We start from the raw sequence: 21,293 nt of genomic DNA, 5'->3' as shown, positions 1-21,293 counted from the left end.
AGACTCTGTTGTTTCACTCACAGAGAACACATGGAAATTTTGCATGCTCTGACTGCTGACCCAGTAAGATACCCAGAACTTTTAGGCCTTCACAAATAAACCAATGGTGCTCATTGTAGTTAATTTTGTCCAGATGATTTTCAAAGCGGCGGCACGGTGGTGCAGTGGTAGCGCTGCTGCCTCGCAGTTAGGAGACCCGGGTTTGCTTCCCGGGTCCTCCCTGCGTGGAGTTTGCATGTTCTCCCCGTGTCTATATGGGTTTCCTCCCGCAGTCCAAAGACATGGTGGATTGGTGATTCTAAATTGGCTCTAGTGTGTGTTTGGTGTGTGGGTGTGTTTGTGTGTGTCCTGCAGTGGGTTGGCACCCTGCCCGGGATTGGTTCCTGCCCTGTGTTGGCTGGGATTGGGTCCCGTGACCCTGTGTTCAGATTCAGCGGGTTGGAAAATGGATGGCTGATTTTCAAAGCTTTAAATGTAGATTTTAATAATAGAAAATATTAAATTAAATCAAATTATCATTGAAATAAAATACTGATATTTAATTATATACTGTGTTAAACAATAAAGACTATAACTGAAAAGTAAAAAAAATGTGTTTTGTGAAAACTATTTCATTTTTTAACTTTGTGCCCAAAAAATTAAAAAAAAACACATAAAATAGTCAAAACTAATTTTTCTTATTGTATATGTCTGCTATTATCACAAATTCAGTCATTTGATGGAAGAAAAATTTTCTGGTGATATTGTAGAAAAGCATTATTAAGAATGTGTTTGTGTCCATGCATGGTTTCTAAATAAACCTCTTAGAAGAAAACAACATCTGTTATCAAACTCGCTTAATCCAGTTATGGTCTCAGGGGCTGGACTGGCCCCACATGAGTGAGTGTGGTACAATTTAGCATAATAGAAGCATTTATTTAACAAATCAAGTGACTTTGTCAACTGAAAAGGAAGTCTGTTCATGGGGCTGCTTGATCTCATATTTTGAAACCCATGCTGAAGAGCCATATCTTTACTATTGTGGTAAATATTCTTATTGGTTTGCTTTATTTGCTTCAACTTAAAAATATGGCTTTGACTTACCTGGTTTACTGTTTCGTTTGGATCTGACATACATTTAATTTTTACAGCATATATCATATCACATTTTTCTGTTGTCTTTAGGTGCCTCATAAGAAACATGGGGATCATGAGCATGCTCTGATAAACTGGAAGAAAAAAATGAGTAAATTGACTTCTATTGATCCTTGATGGAATTGGTAAAAAAATATATGCTGAATTTAGTGATGATTGACTAAGGATTTGTTTCAATTTGTGATTTTTTTTGTGTTAAAGAAACAATATCTCAGAACTGTGAAACTTACAAAGCTTTAGCAGTATTGCTCTGGAATTCATGATGCTTGATCAAAAGATCAAAGATGAACATTCATTTCTCAGTGTTTCCTCTCTAGGGATACTGTGGTTGAAATGTTGAGAAAAAGCAGTTAATTATACTTTCTTCTTAATCTCTTATATGTATTTCATTTCACAGTAATTGCCTTCATTTCCTTTATTAGAAGAGAGAAAAGACAAAATGTTCACACTGAGACACTTTTGCCTGTCTTTACCACTATGGAAACAAATGCAACTGTATATCTTCTCAGTCATGTGTGGTCTTGGCTGATGGTAACACTGCAGTCACCCAAACTGATTTGAATTTGGACAGCCATAACACAATGCTATTTGATTTCTCTGCTCATTTAAACCCCTTATGAACTCTGGCTGCCAGAGAGCGTGTTGCCCTTTTGAATTCTGGCACCAATAGTTACCACAAAAATTCCTGTATTTATCACAATGAACTGTCTTCTTAGTTCCTATTTGAAGTCGTTAACCCCAGTTGTGCCTAATGTATAAATTCCACACTTTAAATAACCGAGACTGAATCAAACTTGTAGCCTTGCAGATGTTTAGCAGCCTCACTTTGATAAGGTATATGTAATGTTATCCTAACAGGTAAACAGATGTATAAATTCCTAATATGTTGTGCTAGCTTTGTAAGAACATTAGAGAATGAAAAATGTGATGGATTAGATGACCCTCCGAAACCAAAAAGGACTACTTAAATATGTACCTCTTGATAGAATGCCATTCTACATGGGGATGACCCTGTACCTGTGTTACTTACTGTATAAGTTACCTGGATCTATAAACTCAAGTGAAGATATCCCTCCATAAACTAGGCCTCAAAGCTCCAATGAGGCTTAGAAAACATATAGTGGACCTCAAAGATTCATAAATAAGCCTGGTATCCAACTTATAAAGAAAAAGAGATGGGCACTTTCCAATTAGAAACAAAACGTTTCAGAAATAGACAGGCAAAGGATTATTGCAAAATAGTTGAAGTGGTGTCATGAAATCCTATACTATGAACTTTGAAATAAACAAGCATATGTGGGCTTGTTATTAATCTTTAAATATTTTTTGTAAAAAACTAAACTCACTGTTGAAGTGTTGCTCTCTTTATTACTTATCAAGCAAATCCGTGAGTTCATACTCTTAAATTCGTTTTGTGTGCCATTGTTTGCTTTGGTAAAGTTTCTTCATATTAATAGAGAAACTGCTGTGATGAATTCAACTCAGTTACACTTAAACAATAATAAGATACCATTTTCCTATTACTGGAAATTTTTTTTTAATGTTATCAGTTTTGTTTGAGAGGATTGCTCATCCACCGTGGGTTAAACTGATGGTGGAGCAATGCCATTCGAGGTTTGCGTGAGAGCATATGGTATTTTATGAGGGGCCAAACAGGCCATAAATCATATATTTCTGTGTATAATCTATTGGTTTACGTGTGAACACTATTGGTTTATGAATATTTACTAATGGTTTGCGTGCATATTTAATTGGTTTGCCTGGGTACAATACTGGTTTCATTCATATGAACTATATTGGTTCGTGTCCATATATTATCCGTTTGTACGTGTATGTCACTGGTTTGCATATGAACTATATTTATTTGCGTGTGTATATCCCTGGTTCCAGTACGTTTGTTATTGGTTTGTGAGTGAACTGCATTGGTTTACGCATGCATGTTATCGGTTTGTGTATGAATTATATTGGCTTGCATTCTGTGTCGGTCTAACAATGGATTTGCGTATGCACTAAATTGGTTTCATGTGGGTAACCTGTCGATTTTGCGCTTGAACTCTATTGGTTGTATGTGTGCACTATGTCGGTTTCGCGTATGAAACATATTGGTTATGCGTGCGCACCCTATCGCAACTCTGTGTATGAACTACTGTAGAGTATATCGGTTCTGCGTGTGAACTATATTGGTTGTTCACGTGATCTTCAGAGGAAATGGGCGGGGCAAGAAACAGGAACTCAAGGGCCGGTAGAGTCATGGAGTGTAAAGAGAAGTGTCTAGGAGACGCATCTGCGTTTAAACGGCACTATATATTTTTCCGCACCATACGTTTGCGAAAGGACTTGGTGGTAATTATTACTATTTAACAGAATCTACCCTTGAGTCTGTAATGAACACAAGGCTGAAGTTAGGTACGTATTCGGCTGTCTTCTTATTCGGTCCCATCTACATGATTGCTTGCAACCCGTAACTGTACTTGTTCACACAGTATTTGCAAAATTGTTACTTATTCTAAAGGCAAAATATTCAACATTTACGATTGACGTCTTTATGCAACATAACATTTAGTTACTGCTAGTTAGATTTATTATGCCCGGTGACCCCGCACAGCACAGACAGGTGACGTGACTTGCTCAAGGCCACACAGTGTCAGTCTCAGGACTTGAACCCACGAACAAAGGGTTGAAAGTGCAAAGCCATAACCGCAATGCTTGCACATCTATAACGTGTATATTAATTGACTAAACGTGTCCATTCTTTGAAAAGCTAAACATTTAAGACCTGCATGGATCAGTTACATCATATTGGGCCACCTTACCTTTCACAGTTTTGTGAAAAGACAGATGTGTTTTTTAAGATGCAGCGGAGTTTTGCTCCGCCCAGTGGGAGTATCAGGGTGAAACTGACAATGGGATTTACTGTGATATTTAATGGGCACTGTAAAGTGTTAAATGGCGTTGGGCCACCTTAATTTTCATAGTTTTGTGACATTGGCATATATAAACTTGTCCAGGACAGATTACTTTGTTAAATTAGAGTTTAACAATTTTGACCTGTGCAGGACCAAAATGTGGAATATTTATTTTTTCAAATAATGGATCAGTCTGCAATGATGCCGATTAATGTACACACTGTATAATTATTTTACCTTGCTGTTATAATATAATATGAAGCTGCTTTGCAAAAGCTGTGTGAATAAGTAGCTCCCTGCAAGCTTATACTGGAAGTAGCTGGGAATGAATAAAATGCCAGCCGAATGCGTACCAACTTCAGCCCTGTGATCATTTCAGAATTAAGGGAAAATACTGGTATAAAGAATTACCACCAAGCCCTTTCACAAACATACAGTGATGTGCAAAAGTATTCAATCCCTTTAAAAGTCATCCTAATTTTCTGCATGACAAAAGATTTGTCCACATATTTATCCATTTGGTATTTTTAATGTGAACTCTTGTGTTGTAACAAAACGTTATCAAACTCCAAATAACTTAAGAAAAACTCCAAAGTGATTGTCAAGCCCAACATATTCATACTTTGTCAAGAACCTTTTTGCTGCAGTAACAGCCTTCATTCTTTTGGGGTATGTAAATATGTCCCAGTTCTGCACATTGCTCAGGCATGATTCTTCCCTATTCTTCTTGGCATGATTTCTAGGTACCCTCTATGTTGGTGGGATGGTATCTCTGAACAGCAGTTTTCAAACAGTGCCCCAGATTCTCAACAGGGTTAAGATCAGGGCTTTGACTTGGCCATTCCGAAACATTCACCTGTCTGTTTTTGAGCCATCCCAGTGTCACTTTGGTCTAATGCTTAGGGTCATTGTCATCTTGAAAGATGAATCTTCTCCCAAGCTTTAAATTCATAGTAGACTGGAACGAATTCACTTGCAATATTGTGTGGTATTTTGGTCCATCTATTGTCCCTTCAACTCTGACAAGATTCTCAGTCCCAGCACATGAAAACATCCCCATAGCAAGATGCTGCCACCACCATATTCTACTGTAGGTCTGGTGTTTCTTGTGGCATGGCAGTGTTTGTTTTACACCACACATTCTGTACCTCTTTGAAGTCTGAGAAAAAGTTCTATTTTGGCTTCATTTGACCATAAACTCTTCTCCCCACATTTAACTGGAAAAATGCCATATGTGTTTTTATGTGGACCATCATAAGGAATGGCTTCTTTCTTGCCACCTCCTGTAGAGGACTGTTTAATGGAGAGCTCTTGAAATTGTGGACCCCTGCACCTTCACTCCAGTTTCAGCCAAAAAGCTTTGCAAACATCTGAGAGTGACGATTGGATTTCTAGTCTCCTCTCTCACCTGTTGATGTCTAACTCTGATGTTCAGTCTTGTGGGATGGCCTGTTCTAGTGAGAGTCAGGGTGCTGTGATGAACCTTCCACTTTCTGATGATGGATCCAGCAGTGCGCAATGGGACATCAGACTTTTGATATTTTTTTAATTATTTCCTGCTACCTTGTGCATTTCAATAACTATTTCTCACATCAGCAGAATGCTCCTCTCTCTTCATTTTTTCAGTGACTGTCCACCAAAGACTGCGGCCCCTACAAAGGGGGCTTTTTATATCCAGAGAGAAAGGAGCACCTCATTATGTTTAATATGACTGTCAAATGTCTGCCACCTTTGTAATTAATTTGTCATTGGTGTAAACCTGGAGCTTCCAAAGCACAGAGGTTTAAACACTTATGTAAACACTAACTTTGGAGATTTTCTTCTTCAATTAAATGTCTACATAAAATAGTTTATTTTGACTTTGGAAATGTTTTTTTACAGCATAAGAAAAAATACGGAATTAATATATATGTGTACAAATATTTTGTCTTGCATAAAATTATGACAACTTTCATAGGGATTGAATACTTTTGCACGTCACAGTATGTTTGTGAAAGGGTTTGGTGGTAATTATTTTTAAGTTAGGTGCACATTCAGCTGCCTTTTTATTCACTTCTAGCTACATCCAGTATAAGTTTACAGTCAGCTACTTATTCACAAACCTTCTTCTATATTAACAGCAAGGCAAAATATTCTACAGTGTGTACATTAATCCGCAAACTGATCCATTATTTGAAAAAATAAATATTTGAGATTTTCAACCAAAACTTGAACGGGTTGAAAATGTTAAACTCAACTTTAACAATGGAATCTGTCCTGGACAAGTTTATATTATGCCAATTAATATACACGTTGTAGATGTGCAAGCATTTTGGCGTAGTGTTTAAGACTGCACTTTTAAACTGAGTTCGTGGGTTCAAGTCCTGATAATGACACTATGTGACCAAAAACAAGTCACTTCACCAGTCTGTGCGGCGCGGGGGGCACTGGGCGAATCTAACCAGTAGTATCTAAATGTTGTATGTTTGATAAAGGCATTAGTAAATGTAGAATATTTTGCCTTCAGAATGAATAACTGGTTTCAAAAGTTGGGTGAAAAGTACTGTGGCTGGGTGCGAGCAAACATGATCCTGGAAGCAAATAAGAAGACGGCCGAATACATACCTAACTTCAGCCTTGTGTTCATTACAGACTCAAGGGTAGATTCTGTTAAATAGTAATAATTGCCACCAAGTCCTTTTGCATACGTATTGTGCGGAAAAAAATATATATATATAATATATAATAATATATAGTATATAATATATAAATATATATAAACGCAGATGCGTCTCCTAGACACTTCTCTTTACACTCCATGACTCTAACGGCCCTTGAGGTCCTGTTGCTTGCCCAGCCCATTTCCTCTGAAGATCACGTGAACAACCAATATAGTTCACACGCAGAACCGATATAGTTCATACACAGAGTTGCGATAGGGTGCGCACGTATAACCAATATGTTTCATACGCGAAACCGACATAGTGCACACATACAACCAATAGAGTTCAAGCGCAAAATCGACAGGTTACCCACATGAAACCAATATAGTGCATACGCAAATCCATTGTTATACCGTCACAGAGCGCAAGCCAATATAATTCATACGCAAACCGATAACATGCAAGCGTAAACCAATGCAGTTCACTCACAAACCAATAACAAATTGTACTGGAACCAGTGATATACACATGCAAATCAATATAGTTAATATGCAAACCAGTGCTATGCATATACAAACGGATATAGTTCACACACAAACCGATAATATATGGACACAAACCAATATAGTTCATATGAATGAAACCAGTATTGTACGCACGCAAACCAATTAAGTATGCATGCAAACCGATAGTAAATATTAATAAACCAATAGTGTTCACACGTAAACCAATAGATTACACACAGAAATATATGATTTATGGCCTGTTTGGCCCCTCATAGTATTTTGGCCAGCATCAGAGACTGATTGTTATCCAGTACTTTGAGCTTGGATATCTATTTCTTCTTAGATTTTGCTTTCATAATTAAATGTATTCTAATTGTAGATTATCTTTACCTTATAATATTAGAAATAACGTGAAAATGAATGTTATGATTAGCATTCAACTGAAATGCTTAGTGCAAGTGAAGTTTGCGAAGAAATGGTGTAAAACAGCACATCTAATGTATAGGTTATCAAGTATCCAAAAGCCATACTTGAGTAGAAAATAGAGCTACCCTCCTGGAAAATGACTCAAGTAAAATTAAGAATTGCTCAGAAGAAATCCCTCAAGTAGAAATTTTAAAGTATCTCATATTAATTGTAATTATGATTCTAAAGTTCAAGGATATTTAAAATCCCTGTTTTATGTGTAGTCAAAAAGAAAAATCTTACAGACTTAAAACAATTCAGACTTGCATCTCTTTGTGTGAGTCGTATTCCAATCACTAAAGTATGAGCCAAGTAACTGCAACTTGAAACATTGATATTCAGCTTGAGCATAATGATTGCATCCTAATTCAATAGGGTAAGTGTGAAGGCTTTCTCCTAGGTAGGTGCTAATCCATTCAAATAAAAAAAAAAACCTTAGTAAAGTGAATTTTCATAATGTGAACACCACATTGCATTTAATTTACAGTAAATGGAAACAAATGCAACATTCTCTGGCTCCCAAAATGAACCCTATTTGTGTTCAAATAACACCAATCTACATGAAAACTGACAGAATTAGTTTCATAATAAAATTAGTCATCAAAAGAAATCCTAATAAGGCATTACCCTTCATAAAGTAATGTTTAATAAGGTGCTTTATCACTTTGAGTTTTACATTCAAAGAAATTGCCTTTTGGTTTTTCCTTGGCTTTTCCAACTAGTTCCAATCCTGTTCTGGATGAAAATACCCAGGAGGATGTAAGACAAATTGTTAGCAGCACATGTGACGAAATTAGTGAACCACAGCAAGTGAATGCACATAACAACAGTGTCTACACACAGCAGCATCAGTTGTGGAAATTACTGAGATTGGGATTGCATGTCAACAACAATCAGTCCCATCCCAAATATTCAGCCTTGCCCTGTTCTGCAAAAGTGTGCTTTGGAAAATATTCCCATACTGTAAATTCTCCTAACTGGGGAATGCCTATATTTCAGAAAATTAACTGCATAAAACATTATGTGCAATTGCATAGTCTTTTTTGTTGTTTGGCTTAATATTACCTTAATAAATGTGAACATTTTGATATTAATGAATGTGTGAACATTTTGATATTTGAACTTCTATGAAAAAACACTAGCACACACTAGGCACTTTTGTGCCTACCCCGTTGCTTTGCGTATGTTTGTCCTCATCTGCCAAGCTCATTTTGTTATGTCATCAATGGTTTTGGGTTCAAAAGGCTCCCAGACAAGAGTGGGAGTATGGAGCTGACCCACACTGCCACAAAGTAATGAAGTAAAAGTTAAAGTAGGCAGAAAATTATATACTCCAGTAAAGTAGAAATATTCTCAAGGAATACTCAAGTACAGTAATATGGTATGTCAACTTCATTACTACACAACACAATATTTTTTCCAGGTTTGAACTCCCTTGAATCCAGTGGTCTAATGAAGGTGAAATAGCTTGTTTCCAATTAAGAAGGCTAAGACACTTACCAAAAAATTCTCTGGGGTCCAAAAAGAATAGCTGGGAATGTGGTATTTCTTCACAAATTGCGATGAAAAAGAAACTGTGTAGCTGACCTGCAGGCACCTACCTCTATTGGCTATATTATTCCAAAAAAGATTTCTCTCAGTGAGATGAGTCTGTAACTCCCTCCTCCTGAGTCATCACTGTCATGATTTTCTGGTGCCATATTACTGGTATCTTCTTTTTACATTGTTCTTATTTAATTTCATTACCATGTTTTGAAATTGTCAAAATGGGGCAGGAGGAGTTGTGGGGTTACAATGACACCATGACATAATTACTAAAAAAAACTTAGTGGCACTCTTCAGTTACCATCCAAATATTTGTGCACTATGTATAGAGATGCTTTATGTTCTTATACTGCATAATACGCTACTGTGGCTGTCCGTTTGTCTGTCCAGGATTTTAAATCACCTGTAGCCCGCAAACCGTTTGACGTATTGACCTGAAATTTGGTACTATGTGACGTCTACTATCCGCTTTCAGGGTGACGATTGACCTTTAAGGTTATTCCTGTTTTCATTTTTACTTTATTTTATTGTAGAATCAACTCTTGGCAGCAGCCAGCAGGACGGCCGTGCAGTGCATGCTTGCTGGCACCATTCTCATCCCTACCACCTTCGTAGTCACTTCCCCTACCACTTCATATCTTAAATCATTCTTAAGTCTTCAATGTGCCTCAAGTGCCAGCATAAGTGAAAAATTAAAGAAAACATAATAAGTAATAATAATAATACATTTTATTTATATAGCGCCTTTCCCATGCTCAAAGTACTTAACTTGGCATTACTTATCTGAAAAGCAGTGGAGAAGCAGCACAGCATAGTGGAAACATTTGGACAGGCAGGTGTGGTAGCATAGATGAGAAGAACTGCGATAGCAAAGCAGCAGAAAGCATAGCAGGAGGAGGTAACAGGATTTGGAGGTTTCAATACACAGCCACAAACAGTAACGCTTGGTAATTTCATGTGTGATCACCCCGGAGCCATAAGCCAGGTTAGTATGAGCATCAGATCAGATCCCAGTCGTACAGTACTGTAAAATGAATCAGGAGCAGATCAGCATAGCGAATATAATCACGGAGACAGATAATCCCAAGGTCATAGATCACCAGGTACAAAGAAATGTTCATAGGTCTCGTCCCGCGATCCACAGACTCAGCTTTTCCCAGTCAAAGTAGACTCCATGAAATCTGTAAATATTAAGCCAAATCCATGCAATTCAAGTCGTCTGTATCCACGAATTATATGTACAATAAAAGAAATAAAACAAGTGTGAGAAAGTGTAGAATTAAGGCGAATTTTGCGAAAAGTGTTGTTAACAGGGAGGAGCGGCAGCAACTTGCGTGCGCCAGCGTCCCCTCACCTGTAGACATCAGCAACACAAACACTGCCTTAATCAGTTTTAACGTGAAAAGATGCCAATGAAAGAAGAGAAGAAGCGGGCCATTAAGGTGGAGAAAAGAAGAGCTGTTCAGGAGGCAGCAACCTCTGAGCAAATGAATGCTAAACATACAGAGAAAGAATATGAAAACTAGCAATACTCAAGTCAAGTGTGTTCACTGCATGTTATTGTGCAGTGCGCCATTACTGGTTCTTTATAATATGACAGATTTCAGGTAAATGGCCGAGGCTATTTAAACAGGAGTGAAGTGAATTCTGGGAAAGCTGAAAGACAATGCAGGAATGTTTTGTATTGCTAGCTTGAATGGTAACATTCCTATGTTTTGAGAATCTAATGGAAGAAAATCCGGTACTCACTTTTGGGTAAGAATGGGGAGGGAGTGGGGTGCCTTTCATTAGAACTTTTTTCAAAAACATTCTCAGCATAGTTTTAGTGTTTTTTTTTTAATTCAATTTTAGTTCATATGGTAATTTGTTGCAAAATGGGGCGTTTGCTTCATTTGCTGTCTTTCTGACACTTTGAGTGCAGCCACTGCCATTTAAATGGTGTTTGCTATCTGCTTAACTAGTGGACACTTTCTAAGGTGCTTTGTCTCTGGCATGAAGCCTAGCTTTTCACTTTTGATTAAGAAAATACAATTAATAACTAAGGAACTGAGTCATCTGGTACTGAATGAACACTGCATGAACCCACCCAGGTGATATAATTTTTGGTATTGCTTATATTTGCTGCTCTCAGCTATCCAGGCAAATAAAGGTAATGTTAAATAAAATCTTAAATTCAATGCTTCTGTATAATTATTGATCACTAGAATTGCCGTGCTGTGATTGTTTACTCCTTGTCTAACTTCGGTCCATTAAGGGCACAAGAGGACAACCTTGTGAAGTCCTCTATTGGTGGTAAACTGGGTTGAAGTAAAGGAGTGAAAATAAAAGACAGTCCCAGTCAGCAAGCAGCCTGCCATTAGAGGTCCCTAGGGTTGAATATGCATGGCACAATAAGGACATTAAGATAGATAAGAGGTTACAGATAACATTGCTGTTTTTGACATTTCTTCCTATCCCCCTTTAAGAAAAGAGGTTAGTTGGTACCTTTTGTGTTAGATACACTTCACAGTTGATCTATGATAAAACACACTGCCTGCTAGTTTCTTTGCATTCTATTCATTTGATCTTCAGGTTTTGAACTTTTCCTCTGTTTTTGGACTTAGATATTTGAATACCAGTTTGGTTTATGTCTCCTGATCTTTCTGACCTCCAGACTTAGAAGTGTCACTTTTCTTTTCTTTCTTTTGCTAAGTTCCCTCCTTGTGTGTCCTGGTGCATTTTTAACTGTTTTTTTTTTCTTCTTTTCATCTGAAGAAGAATAAATAGACTGGAGCATTTTTAAGGTTGTTGCCTGTAAGCACAGCTACCTTATGCAGTAGGCTGTTTTTCAGGGTCAGAAATTTATTAACTATGAATGAAGAATAGACACATTAAATATCTGAATTTAGAAAACACCCATTCCCATGTGCCATTTAAAGTATTTTGGCCAATGTAAAGGAAGCAAAGGTTACTTTTGTGACCCAATTATTTATAATACCTGATCCTGGAAGGTTTCAAAAACATGGGAAGTGTGCAAAATACAGGTCATGACTAATCTCCATTTTAAATAAGGAATGGATGCAAAGTAAACAAAAAGAGATGTTTTATATAGTTCTCTTCTGGTTACCAATCTATTTATTTGAATATGCTGTTTTTTCATTTTTATTGGACTATGTCTCTAACAGCTTTCCACAAAGACATCTGTCTTGTCTTTGTTAAACTGATACTACTAAACTGGTATTGCAGAAGAGAGCTACTCGATGAACTAACTCATCTGGCTGAATGATTCTTGTGGTCATTTAATCTTATTAGCTCAGCAAGGCACATTGTGTTGGTTCACACTGTTAATGGAACTATATAAACTAAACATTAGTTACTCTTCTAGGGCACATTACAAGTATAAGACAATTGTACTGTTTCTATGATTGAGTGATAAGTAGGCTCAGTGTTTCTCAGAGGGCTGCCACTGGTTGGTTGCATGTTCCTATTGTTTATAATGATAGTGGTTTGTGGCGGGTTGCCTAAGCAATCAACATTGAATGTGATATACTGTATTTCTGCTCCCAGTGCAGACACATTCAATTGAACAAGGAGGGACTCTCATCTTCATGCTACTAAGAGAACCTTTGCCCACTCTGATGATCGTCTTCAGTTCACCAAGGGGAAGACCTGCTTCCCCACATTGTCGATCAGTGGTTGTAGCTGGATCAGTTTTGAGTTACAGTCTAGCATCTTTCAACCCCAGGCACAGTGCCTCTTTTTTAATTCTTGTCATGCCCCACTAATTTCCAAGTAGTAGCAGCCACAGATCCTATTATAAAAAAAAATCAATTGAAATGTTTTTAAATTAAAGCTGTTAAATTATAATCAGAACTAGCAATTTCAGATTTAGCTGGGGTTATTCGGGGTTGCTAAAATTTTTTATATTTCTTCATTGTATGTTCCAATTAAAGTTTGCAATAATTAAAGACAAGAAATTCGTTATAAAGTTAATGAAAAATCAGAAACAAGAGTAATTCATATAAAGTTGCATTGGTTTGAAACAGTCTTGCAGTCAATGACAAGACAAATATCTGTAAAGAATGCCATACTCAGCTCCTGAAGAGGTTTTTTGTTCCAACTAATTTCTTAATTAGAAAGCAATTATTGTTCATAGAATCTCTCTTTGTCAGTAATTACTAATAGCAGGCATTTTACTTTTCTATGAACATTACATTGTAGTTATGGCTTTCAAATCACACGCATTAATTCAGTCTTTATTCTTTTTGCTTTCTTTCTTTCTTCACTTTACTTTTAACTACTTAAGATTATGGGCTTCATTTTTCTTAACCAGTTGGGAAGAACTGCACAGAAGATTTTTTTGTTCTGCTTCCTCACCAGAAGTGCTAAAACTGCATGATGCCACTCAGCTTTCCCTCACAGCTGTGGAATGAGCCTCCATTTACAATCTGGACTTCTTGTGTGGTTAGATGCCTCTTTAAAAGGCACCCCTTTTCAAAACATCTTGGGACAACTTTGGTTTTCTAACCGCCTGTGGTGATTTGTGCTTATTAGCACATTATGCTATTATAAATAAGCATGCTATTTATTAATTTTGATTTTTGCTGGTGTTTCATTTTTACTGCCATTAGTATATTGTGATTCTCAACAGGTTGCTATGGGTACTGCTGGTCACACAAAGTGTGACATTATATTCTTGCAATTATACAAAATGGCAGTGAGATTCTAAATGCACCTAGTATTGGGATATTAGTCAGAAATTCTATCAACCTGGTACTTATTTTTGTGCTTTCATGTTTATTACTGACTTTCTAGATGTGAAAGTTTGATTTTTGAAACTTTTTGGTTTCGTAGTTGCTTTTCTTGAGAGTACTCTTTTTAGTCCTTTGTGTCATTTTTGTGTTTTTTAAGTGTAATTTTCAGGACAAAGCTCTGTTTTTTCAACTGGACAATATACTTTCTAACTTTCTGTTTATATCTGTGCTGACCCAATCAACCACCCAGTAACATTTTCTTTAATTATTTCTAGTTTTTCATCTAGCTTTGAGACTTAATTATAGTGTTCTGTCAAGAGGTGGTGAAATGGCAGGCCACAAGGACAAAAAAGGACAGGCCAGGATATGGAACGAGAATTAATATGTGCAGGAGTCAAGACAAGAAAATCAATCCTATCTTTTGTCAAAACCAAACATTTACCAAATATCACAGTCAAAAAAAAGTTTAGATCATTTGCCGTTAACACAAAACCGGGAACACTTAAAAAGCTTAAAAAAGACAATTCCTTCGTGCTGCTGGTCAAATGTCATTGTGTTAATGATGTCTCAAGACATAACCTCAGTAGCCATGTCACTGGCAACCATGCAACATGTCATGGAAATGCTGGCTCCCATAATAATAACAAATTGCCATTGTGGTAATTTCCAGCAAAAAAAATATTTTAAATGAATGCCTTTAGATATTCTGTGGGGTAGGGGTTATTCTGAAGGAACAGTATGTCAAGAGTGTTTAGGAGGTGAAAAGAGTGTCAGACAGAGTGATGATTATGAAGCTGGAAATTGAAGATGTGATGATGAGTGTTGTTAGTACATATGCCCCACAAGTTGGGAGTGCAATGGGTGAGAAAGAAGATTTCTGGAGTGAGTTGGATGAAGTGATGGACAGGGTACACACGAGACAGAGAGTGGTGATTGGAGCGAATTTCAGTGGACATGTTGGGGAAGAGAACAGAGGGGATGAGGAGGGGAATGGGTAGGTATGGTGTCAAGGAGAAGAATGAAGAAGATCAGATGTTAGTAGATTTTGCAAGAAGGATGGACATGGCCATGGTGAATACATATTTTATGAAGAGGGAGTAACACAGGGTGATGTACTAGAGAGGAGGAAGATGCACGCAGGTAGATTATATCCTATGCAGGAGGGTCAATCTGAAGGAGATTGAAGACTGCAAAGTGGTGGCAGGAGAAAGTGTAGTTAGGCAACATAGGATGGTGGTCTGTAGGATGACATTATGAAATCAAGAAGAGGAGGAAAGTGAGGGCAGAGCCAATGATTAAATGGTGGAAGTTGTTGAAAAAAGAAGACTGCACGGTTGAGTTTAGGGAGGAGTTAAGACAGGCACTGGGTAGCAGTGAAGAGTTACCAGACAGCTAGGCAACTACAACAGAAGTACATGTAGTAAGGGTGACAGTAAGAAGGGTGCTTGGCGTGACATCTGCACAGAGGAAGGAGAAAAAGAAAACCTGGTGGTGGAATGGGAAAGTACAGGAGAGTATACAGAGGAAGACGTTGGTGAAGAAGAAGTGGGATAGTCAGAGAGATTCAGAAAGTAGAAAAGACTACAAGGAGATAAGGCGAAAGAGAGGTGGTGAAGGTTAAAGAAAAGATGTATGATGAGTTGTATGAGAGGCTGGACACTAAGGAGGAAGAAAAGGTCCTGTAATGATTGGCTAGACAGCGTGACAGATCTGGGAAGGATGTGCAGCAGGTTAGGGCGATAAAGGATAAAGATGGAAGTGTACTTACAAGTGAGGAGGGTATGTTTAGCCGATGGAAGGAGTACTTTCAGAGGCTAATGAATGAAGAGAATGACAGAGTGAGAAGGTTGGATGATGTGGAGATAGTGAATCAGGAAATGCACGAATTACCAAAGAGGGAGTAAGGACAGCTATGAAGAGGATGAAAAATAGAAAGATCGTTGGTCCAGATGACATACCTGTGGAAGCATGGATGTGATTAATTTTTAACAAGATTGTTTAATGGAATCTTGGAAAGTGAGAGGTTGTCTGAGGAATTGAGAAGAAGTGTACTGGTACCGATTTTTAAGAATAAGGGGGATGTGCAGAGCTGTGGTAACTACAGGGGGATAAAATTGGTGAGCCACAGCATGAAATTATGGGAAAGAGTAGTGGAAGCTAGGTTAATAAGTGAGGTGATGATTAGTGAGCAGCAGTATGGTTTCATACACAGATGCAAAGTTTGCTCTGAGGGTGTTGATGCAGAAGTATAGAGAAGGCCAGAAGGAGGTACGCTGCGTCTTTGTGGCCCTGCAGAAAGCATATGACAGGGTGCCTCGAGAAGAGTTGTAGTATTGTATAAGAGAGTTAGGAGTGGTGGAGAAGTATGTAAGAGTTGTGCAGGATATGTACAAGGTAAGTATGACAGTGGTGAGGTCTGCGGTAAGAGTGACGGATGCATTCAAGGTGGAGGTGGGATTACATCAGGGATCAGCTCTGAGCCCCTTCTTATTTGCAATGGTGATGGACAGGTTGACATACAAGTTTAGACAGGAGTTCCTACAAACTATGATGTTTGCTCATGACATTGTGATCTGTAGTGAGCAGGTTGAGGAGACCCTGTAGAGGTGGAGATATGCTGTAGAGAGGAGAGGAATGAATGTCAGTAGGAACAAAACAGAACATGTGTGTAAATGAGAGGTAGGACAGTAGAATGGTGTGAATGCAGGTAGTAGAGCTGTTAAAGGTGGATGAGTTTAAATACTTGGAATCAACAGTACAGGGTAACGGGGTGTGTGGAAGAGAGGTCAAAAAGAGAGTGCAGGCAGGGTGGAATGATTGGAGAAGAGTGTCAGGAGTCATTTGTGACAGAAGAGTATCACCAAGAGTGAATACGAAGATCTACAGGATGGTAGTGAGACCAGCTTTGTTATATGGGTCAGAGATGGTGGCCAAAAAACAGGAGACAGAGCTGGAGGTGGCAGACTTAAATGAATGTTTATGGATGTGGTGAGAAAGGACTTGCAGGTGATGGGTATGATGGACAAGCAGAGGTGGGTAGAGTAGCCAAAAATTGTACTCAAGTAAGAGTAGCATTACTTCTAAATAATATTATTGAAGCAGAAGTAAAATGGCACACAGGCGCTCAGCAGTTAGAATTGCTAGCCAAGCATTGGATTAGATAGCCAAAGACAACTGGAGGCTTGTATAGTCAGCTTAAACACAGGTTAGGCTATTTCTGTCCTCTATCAGCACAAGTCTTCTTTCCTTATTGGGAGAATGAGAATCGGCATGTAAGCACTATGATATTTCTGTATTTTGTGGGGGAGGAATTCAGCCCTTGTTTGGAGACGGAGAAGACCAGCAAGTGAAGCAAGACATTATAAAGGCTTGGGCAACAGCCAGACCCTTAGGGGCGGAATCGACAAAGCTCGAAGAAAAACCTCCCAGCGTGGTGACGTGAAAAGGGCTGACTGTGTTGATCCAGATTTCCCACCTGGATTAAGTCTGTCCATGCGCCTCTCCGTCTGTAACTGCGTTAACCGTCAGTAAATGTAAGCTAAAAGATATTGTTTCTCATGTGATTCTTGTACCGCCGTAATCACGATGGGAGGGATATCGCCGTTTCTGGTATATTATGATATTGTTTAATTATTTAATATGCCACAATATTAAAAGAACACATTTCCAAGAGAGCTAATGCCTCTTCAGGAAACAGTAGTCCACCAAAAACTTAAGTAAGTGTAAAAAGGTTCTTGGTGAAGAGACTACTGAAGTACTGAGTAACTGTTTGAACATAATAAATTATTTATTTTTTAGTAATTTTGTATTAAGACAGACAAAAATATAAAATAATGTGCAAATTCTGCTATTTCCAAATAATAAAATAAAAAAATGAGTAAAAATAAATCACATCTTTACAAAATAAAGATGCACAAATAACACAAACTTCCAAATCTCAGTTTTTCACAACAAAACTTTTGAAGCCAATACCTACAGTAGGTAACATGTATGTTTGAACAGTGCAACTTACAGTGACAAGATATCCTGTACACTGACCACATAATACTGCATATGCACTGTGTGGTGTAGCCGGTCCGCAACTTCAAAAAAAAACAAAAAAAAAAAGGCCAGTTTCAAATCCATAAAACCGTGTCACTCTTCGTGTGCGCAATTGCACGACCACGGGGAGTTAATGAGGTAGTTGGAGTAAGTCGCACTTGCGGGTCCAATCATTCTCAATTGATTTATTGGCTTCCTGCAGCGTCTGATTAAGGCCCATGGAGATGGGAGTGTATATATACGGGTAAGCACAAAAAAGAAGGGGGAAATCAAAGAAAAGGAGAAAAGACATGAAGTTAAAAGACACGAAAGACAGGCTTGGGAATGATGATCTGGTTTTTGCAGTGAAGCAGTGAGCGTTTAGCAATGAAAAGGAGACCTGCATGACTAAAAAATCCCCCACAGGCTACAAGACGCAGGAAGTTTGTGTATGGTCATGTGACTGCATGGCTACGTCTGATTATTTAAACAGTCATGCAGTAGATCCACTGGCAACTTCTCTCTTGCAAAAATTTAGTTTAATGTATAAATGGAAAAAAGTAACAAGTCGAGTGTTGCCCAATGTAGTGGAGTAAGAGTAGCGTTTCTTTTTCACAAATGTACTCAAGTAAAAGTTAAAAGTATGGTGCAGTAAAACTACTCTTAGAAGTACAATTTTTTTAAAAAGTTACTCAAGTAATTGTAACGGAGTAAATGTAACTCGTTACTACCCACCTCTGCAGACAAGATGCAGAGAACAGAAAGATATGGAAGAAAATGATCTGCAGTAGCAACACCTAACAGGAGTAGCCTAAAGTAGAAAACATTGAGATATTCTGCATTTACATTATTATGCTTTACATAAAGAACATTTGGAGAAACTTTTCTTTCTTATTTTTTGCAGCAGGCATTATTTTCCTCTCTTTATTGCAGGCAGAATGGTGGCTCTGAGGCTAGGGATTTGCACTGGCAAATGGAAGGTTGTCGGTTCAAATCCCGTAAACGACAAAAGTGACTCTATTTCGTTGGGCCCTTGAGCAAGGCACTTAACCTGTAATTGCTCCTTCTTGGGTATGACATTAATCTGCATCACAGCCTCCATGTAGGCCCTCCAACCTGCAGGGAAAAAACCTGGAGGTTGGTGACGGAATTGGCACTCCAGCCACTATAAAAAAACCCAAAAACATCACACTGTTCCAATCCATCTGAACTAGTGTGGTGCTGAGGTGTCACCCATTGCATGGCTGCACTTGGGTCCTAATTTGGGATCCTGAGTTGGTTTGTCCTGTGGTGGGTGCGGCAACACACTGTATCAGTGCATCCTCCTAACCTCTTTATTGCTCAAGGAATAATTATTTACAACTACATTTCTGGTAGTGAAATGGCCTAACATCACAAATCTGAAAGCCCCAATGGGCAGATAATGTGTTGGGGAGGCGTATAAGTAGGTTAGTCGATGATTGTTTAAACTTGGGTATGAGGGGGCAGGGAGTTAGAATTCGCCTGGTTTAGAACTGTACATGAAGGAACATGCATATAAAAATGCACAGCAACATAAATTCTAACTCAATGTTTAAATATAAAAGTAAAATGAGTAACACATTCAAAGTAGCTTACCTTAATGTTAGATATATCACAGATTAAGCAAGTGACTTGAAATTCTATGTAGCAGAACATAATTATGATATTATAGCAATAACAGAAACTTTGCTAAATAACAAAGGCAGAGATGAGCATAACATAGAGGGAAACACAGTTTTAGGAAGGATAGTCAGAACAGAAAAGGAGGTGGGGTGGCAAAAAAAATTTAAATGTAAGTCCTCTTCATTTGAATGATAAATCCCATCTTAGTGAGGACATGTGGCTTTGTCTGAAAAGCATTAGGGAAACAGGTCTTATTTTAGGAGTGTGTTATAGACCACCCAATTCAGACAGTAATTTCAATGCACATATTTTTAATAATATTAAAAAGGCAAGTTTACAAGGGGATGTTACAATCATGGGGGACTTTGACTTCCCAATATTAAATGGAATTAACATTGCAAATAGCAGAGCATAAGCACTGGAGTTTTTAGAAGTAATCAGTGACCATTTTTTTAACACTGTATGTTAAAGCACCAATGCAGGGAGACCCCTGTTTAGATTTATTATTTTGTAGTAATAGAATTGAGGGAGTAGAGGTGATTGAACCATTATGGTCAAACGATCGTAACATAATACAGTCCCTAAGTGTTCTGGAAAAGGGAAAATACAAAGACTAAAACTGTTAAGTTTAACTTTGGTAAAGCACATTTTAAGCAGATGTGACAAAGTCAAAGGAGGATAGCTTTTAAGTGTGGAGACAGTTAAGGAGCAGTGGAAAAGGTTTTAAAATGTTTTACATATAATGCAGGACAGGTATATTCCTAAATTTTGAAGTAGTAAGAAATTTTAAAAAACTCAGCAGTGAGTTAATAAAGAGTTAAAAAAATAAGAGGAAAAGGAAAAAAAAAACAGCTTTATAAGACATATAACACAAATAACTCCAAAGCGAATCGTAGTGTGTATGAGAACATGAGGGCAACCATTAAGAAGGATATTAGGAAGGCTAAACAACAGTTGGAGAGGAATATAGCAGATAAGGCGAAAGATGATCCAAAGAGATTCTTTCAGTATTTTAGTAGTAAAAGAACAGTTAAGGAGGAGGTGAAGTGCATCAGGAAGTGTAAAGGGAAATTAAAAAATACAGACAGTGAAACAGCAAATGCTCTAAACTCATATTTTTCTGATGCTTTCACATGTGAGGAAATTGGATAATCTACCAGTGGTAAAAGGGATTACTAAGGAGGTACTCATTGATCTGGAAATTGCAGAAGGAGAAATACTGCATAAATTAAATAGGCTGAAATCAAACAAATCACCAGGACCAGATAATATTTACCTTCAGGTTCTTAAGGAGGTTAGCAAGTACATATGTAAACCCTTGATACATATTTTTAGGAAGCATGCACACTGCACACTGGAGAAATTCCAAATGAGTGGAAAAGAACAAGTTGGTTAAGTTTGCAGATGATACCAAGCTCGATAGATTGGCAGGTAATCTGGAATCCATTGAATCATTACAGAGGGACTTGGATAGCATACAGGCTTGGTTGGATTTATGGCAGATGAAATTTAATGTAAGTAACTGTAAAGTATTACATGTTGGAAGTAAAAATGTTAGGGTTGAATACACAATGGGAAATGAAAAAAACTAAAGTGCGTCTCATGATGTGTAGAGTACATGTCCAAGGAGGTTATGATGAAGCTTTATAATGCACTGATAAGGACTGTGTATAGATATGGTCTCCAGGCTACCAGAAA

The sequence above is a fragment of the Polypterus senegalus genome, chromosome 4 (genome assembly GCF_016835505.1).
Source record: "Polypterus senegalus isolate Bchr_013 chromosome 4, ASM1683550v1, whole genome shotgun sequence".
In the NCBI taxonomy this organism is placed as follows: domain Eukaryota; kingdom Metazoa; phylum Chordata; class Cladistia; order Polypteriformes; family Polypteridae; genus Polypterus; species Polypterus senegalus.
Note: the sequence above shows the minus strand (reverse complement) of the source record.